This window comes from Culex quinquefasciatus, chromosome 1 (genome assembly GCF_015732765.1).
Source record: "Culex quinquefasciatus strain JHB chromosome 1, VPISU_Cqui_1.0_pri_paternal, whole genome shotgun sequence".
NCBI classification, from domain to species: domain Eukaryota; kingdom Metazoa; phylum Arthropoda; class Insecta; order Diptera; family Culicidae; genus Culex; species Culex quinquefasciatus.
The window spans coordinates 98776589-98782722 of record NC_051861.1 but is presented as its reverse complement, the minus strand read 5'-3'; positions in this window follow the sequence as shown (position 1 = coordinate 98782722).

Here is a 6134-nt window from a genome sequence, read left to right as displayed (position 1 = left end):
TTTTCTAACAAAGGTGATGTGCATGCTTTTGCATGCGATTTTACACAGAAATTTTTTGCTGTGTACGACGTCGATGATGATGATGATGACTCAATAGATGGCGCTGGTAATGACTTATTCACGTGGTGGTAGTAGACGAGCAGTTGGTGGGAACTTTAAAAAAGAAGAGAAGAGATGTGGCATTTTCGTGTGAAGTTTTGAACAAACTTGAATAACTAACAACTGTACCTTTAATTTTGTTGCATGTCTCAGCAAAGTAAAATGAACGAGCTGGTTTGTGTCTTAGCTCACCACTGTAGAACATCAGAGCAAGCCAAATTGTCGTTACGATGGATGAGCTCGGTCTATTCGGAACGCGTATCGCTGCGTGCTAGTTCACTGGCTCGATTGAATGAAATTTGGTTGAATTGCGAAATGAGTCAGACTACGTGATTGATTCCATTGTTAGAGTTTGATTGTGCGTTTCATTGCAAGAAGTGGCACGCATCTCGGAATAGATTTTCATCGGGCATATATTCAACAAGATGTTGTGTCTTCATTGTGTCCTCCAAAATTGTAATACTGATGTTCTTTGTATTCGGCAAAATGTAAAAAAAAATATGCTCATCTTATTATCAAATATGTGAGACTCCGACAAACCTGCTGAACAAACGGGCATGTATCCTAATTAATCGCATAGTTTTAAAATGCTTATTTATGTAATCAAAAATGATTGTATGACAAAATCCCATTTCTAAACATTTTTTTATTTGGTGCTATAAACAAATGTAAATATTGAGTGTAACCCGCTTACCCATGAAGTGTAGGAGCGATACACTAAATATTTACATTTGTTTACAGCACCTAATCAAAAACGTTACTAAATCTACCTTTAGGTGGTTGGTGCCTTCCTCACAATCATAAAGTCAATACATTCAGTAAAAATAGCAACATTCCCCCTTAACATGTTTCACAAATCCACTTTATTACGCATTTCTTTTGAAAGGGCTCGCAGACCTCCAATATTTCTGGCTCATCGGCAATATCTGATAAAAAACCTATTCAACGATAGTTCGCATGGCAGATTCAGACAATATTTCTATCACAATATCTGAGATCCGGCCTCCAAAAAGTGTATAAATAACACTTAAGTGCTAATAACTTTTGATAGGGTTGCAGATCTTCGATGTTTTAAACTCATTTGAAAGGTATTTCAATTATCTAACTAACGACGGGTTGCATAAGGGACCCGGACATCATTTTTATTGAAATATCTGAGATCCGGCCTCCAAAAAGTGTATAAATAACTCTTGCTAATAACTTTTGGCAGGGTGATCAGATCTTCAATGTTTTGGGCTCATTAGAAAGGTCTTATTGATACCTTTCTGAAAATGTATAATATGATAAGTTTTCTTGCAAAAAACACACTTTTTACAATCTTTCAGACATACGCCAAAATCGTTTTTTTAGCATAACTTTTGAAGTACTTAACTAAACTTGCTGATTTTAAATAGAGACCTATGGGACCCCAAGACGAATCGAATGAGACTAATACGGTCAAAATCCGTTCATCCAGTCCGGAGATAATCGAGTGACAATTTTTTTGCCCACCCACCTACACACTTCCACACAGACATTTGCTCAGAACATGATTCTGAGTCGATATGTAGACGTGAAGATGGGGTCAAATTAATAAGTTCATTTTTCGAGAGCCTTTCCTCAGTAAGGTGAGGAAGGCAAAAAGAGTCAAAATTTCTATATGAATCGCAAAAAAAGGACTTCAACATCCATCAACCTACACGGAAAGAAATCATGTCGGCGGATCCATTTACATTGTAAACGATATGTTCCAAAATTTGTTTACGAATGTAAACAGTTCGTCGTCCGTTCACATATGCAACAAATTAGAATACAATTGTAAACGGATCTACAAACATAACGCCATTTCGATTTGGTAACGCCTGGCCTGCAGTACGCAGCCACCTCAAATATTTGGGTTTCAAATTGACCGTTACAAAGCAAAACAAAAAGGGTTCGTAAATAAGAAGAAGAAGATTGATTCAAAACATCACATATTTTTGTTTATTTATTTATACAAAAACGCTTTCACTGTGTTATTTTATTATAACTTTCAATAGTAGTCCACTCAATTTCCACTAGTTAAAGTAGCTAATATTGCCGATGTGGTGTGGGTGAGATTATCGCTACAAAAAAAAAACGTTCCGTTTAATGGTACATCAAGATAAAATGTCAGGTTGCGCGCCCAGGAGGAAACTCGACGACCTTCGTGGCATCTTCTGGTGGCACGCCCAGGAGGAAAATAGTCACGGTTGTTCTTCGCCGATCGGGATGGCCGGGCAGATTCCGTCCAACGGTTCTCGCTTTTTCTCCTACGATCGAGATGGCCGGGCAGATTCCGTCCAACGGTTCTCGCCACGCGTGCCGGATACTAACAAACCTCGAAACCTGACTAACGGGATTTTTGTTACGCGTGCCGGATAATGCGGATAATGCTGTACAGATCAATTCTCAATCTTTTCTTATTAAATGTAATGATAATTTCACTCGGACAAGTTTCACGCTTAGCTGCAAAGTGAGGAAAAACCACGTTGTTTTTGACAGCTCGAAATGTAACGAGAAGCAGAGCAAGGTTTGACAGATCGGTAACGCAAAGTACGCATCCTAAAAGCACCCAAAAAAATCTCGTCGGCAAAATCGTGTATTGTTGGCACTTTGGAATACAATTGTTATCAAATCTGATAACATTCGATGTTAACGGTTCCGTTACAAAATGTATTCAAATATGCGGACATGATTTCTGGCGCGCAAAGTCAATTCAACCGATCCCGAACAAGGCTTGCTATGATCGCGCCAGCACAGGTCACAGTCACCACAACCAGGTACTGCAAAAACTGTTGCACCGAAAAACTCACCCTTTCGGATCCTCTCCTTGCCAGTTGAGTCTGCTGGGTTTTTGATACAAGGACGGAGTGGATGAACGCAAACCGATCTAAAAGGGACGATCACATTTTTCAACGCCGCGTAAATACGTGCTCAAACGATATCATCCTGAGATTGGCTGTCATCGAGACAGCTGAGTGTCAACTTGACAGCTTTTTCGTCGAAAGGAGGGTTTTCTGACGAGGGGGGTTAGTTGTGTATACAATCACGAAACAAACACTCCATCCAACAAAGTTATCATCGTATCCCAGATTAAACTGGTTTTGAAGTTCGTGATGGCCAGTTATCTCATAACTTACTTTGCGGTAAAATTTACAGCCGTCTTTGTCGACGATGAACTTGCTTATCGAGATTGATCTTTGCAATGCTATCTGGATAACAATGTAACGAGAAACAGGTCAAGATCTGTGGAGAGGTTGGTTTCCCGCAGCGTGCCGACCAACCTACTCGACGGTTGACTGATGAAAGAGGCCGACCGCTGACTCTGACCCACGAACTGTCAGATCCATTTGGCTGCGTCCATGCACTGTCACTCGAAGGCTGCGTCTGGTGCGCAACCAGATCGAGGGGACTATTCGGGCCCACACATCTTCCCCCTTCTCTAAAATAATCAGTGCCTCAATAAGTTATGATTACGTAGAATGTTGACGTTCATAAACAAACATTTATTTTGACAAGCACCAACTCTTGCTAATCCTGCTACATGTTAATTTCCGTTCCCGGAAACCACTAACAATCCAATAACATTTTTTCTATCTGCCTCAACAGACATGCAAACACTTTTTTTGCCTATATATATTCTGTTAATCAATAAAATCTTTAACATTTGCATATTAAAAAGTAATACAAATTTATATCCTTAACTTATTTCGATGTGTTCTCCATGATGCCAACAACCATTTTTCCCTTTTTTGATACATACTTTCATATTTTGAAAACGTGTTCTTTATCCTTTCTTTCTGCGATTTCATGCCAGGCATATTAAGTGAACATCCACAAGCCTCTTCTTCGCCGGGCCTTTTCAGTGGATATTCACAAGCCATCTCTCCGCCAGGCCTATTCAGTGAACATCCACAAGCCATCTCTCTGCCAGGCCTATTCAGTGGATATTCACAAGCCTCCTTTTCGCCAGGCCTATTCAGTGAACATCCACAAGCCTCCTCTTCGCCAGGCCTATTCAGTGGATATTCACATGCCATCTCTCCGCCAGGCCTATTCAGTGAACATCCACAAGCCTCCTCTTCGTCAGGCCTATTCAGTGAACATCCACAAGCCATCTCTCTGCCAGGCCTATTCAGTGGATATTCACAAGATCTATAAGCTGCAATTACATTTGCCAGTTCTTCCATTCCCGAATTGAAAAGTTGGCATCCTACACAAAGATTTGCCTAAAATTTCAATGTTTTGCCTTTCTTACTAAAGAAAGGTATAGTGTTTGCTTTTGGCTCCGACGCCAAATCAAGCTTCGTTCCCAAATCATTTCTCGAGAAATATTCATTCGAAAAATCTGCAAAAAATCATGGACGATCGATTTTCGACGCCCGATCGATTGACAATGACAGAATTCGTCAACCTCCAATATCCGAATTTTGGCGCTTAATTTACTGTAGTGCACGCGTGACGTCCGTGTGTGGTAAAAAAGTGCTCAATTTTGTGGTAGGGGGTTTCTCAGAACCCACATTATGGATTTAAGCTCTCTTGGGCGCATTTGAAAGGGGATGTGCTGAACCTGAACCAGTTCCATACCAAATTTGAATTTATCCATTTTTTATGGGGACTCGGAGTGTGTTTTCACCAAATCAGGCGGTTTTCAAATGAAAATTCGGTCGAAAATTGAAGTATTGAAATCGTTTATTTGTCCAAAAATTGCATTTTTCCAGCCCTACATCCTCCCAAATTTTCATCCATGTCGGTAATGTGGTTTTGATTTACAGCTTGTGGACTAATTCACTGTGAGGGGAAAACCCCTAAAAAGGTAAAGCCAATTTTCACCAAATGCCAAAACTATTCCTTTGGCATTTTATCTAATTTTTTTTCTCCACATCATAACCTAGACCATACTCGATGTTCTGAAACAAATTTGACCTCATTTGGATTTACCGTTCAGATTTTAGAAAATTTCCATTTTTGCCTTTCTTACTAAAGAAAGGTATAGTGTAGTGCGTCCATCCCGGGAATTCCCGGGACAAAAATCCCGGGATTTTTCCAAAACCGGGAATTCCCGAATCCCGGGATTTTTCATATTTTGTCCCGGGAATTCCCGAAATTGAAAACATATCAAATTTTGGTCTAGAAATTCAGATTTGGTTGTGGAAATTAGTAATCGATAAGCATTTTAAAGCATTAAAATTTTTATTCGGCATATACTTACTTTACTTACTTACTTACTTTTACTGCTAGTACAACCTCCGGGTCATGAGCTGTCTCCAGATGCGTTGCCATCTAACTCGGTCCTGGGCTGCTTCTCTCCAATTCCGCTGCGGAACTCCCACACTTTCCAGATCTTCCTCCACTTGGTTCAACCACCTTGCTCGTTGCGCCCCCCTCCGCCGCGTTCCAACCGGCTCCGAATTGAACACCAACTTCACCGGATTGATAGTCTGGTTCGGTTGGCGCGCATCCAGCGCGTCCGGCATTCTCGCGACGTGTCCGGCCCACCTGATCCGGCCAGCCTTGGCGACCTTCCGAATACTTGGCTTGCCGTAGAGTTGCGCCAGCTCGTGGTTCATCCTTCTCCTCCATACAGTGTTCTCACGCACGCCGCCAAAGATCGTCCTAAGCACTCGCCGTTCGAAAACTTCAAGCGCTTGCAAGTCCTCCTCGAGCATCGTCCACGTCTCGTCACCGTCGTCACCGGTCTTATCAGCGTTTCGTACATGGTGCACTTTGTACGCCGGGAAAGATGACCAGACCGTAGGGTCTTGTGGAGTCCGTAGTAGGCACGACTACCGGTGATGATGCGCCTCCGAATTTCTCTGCTGCAGTTGTTGTCCGACGTTACCAATGATCCGAGGTACACAAACTCCTCCACGACCTCGAACTCGTCGCCGTCGATCGTCACGCTCGGTCCTATTCGGCATATGACAACATTAATTTGGCAGGGAAAATTGTTAAAATTTCTGTTTACAGATCCGCAAAATGCTTTGCGCCTTAGATATTTTCTACTAAATTTTATTTATTTAAAAAAAGACTTA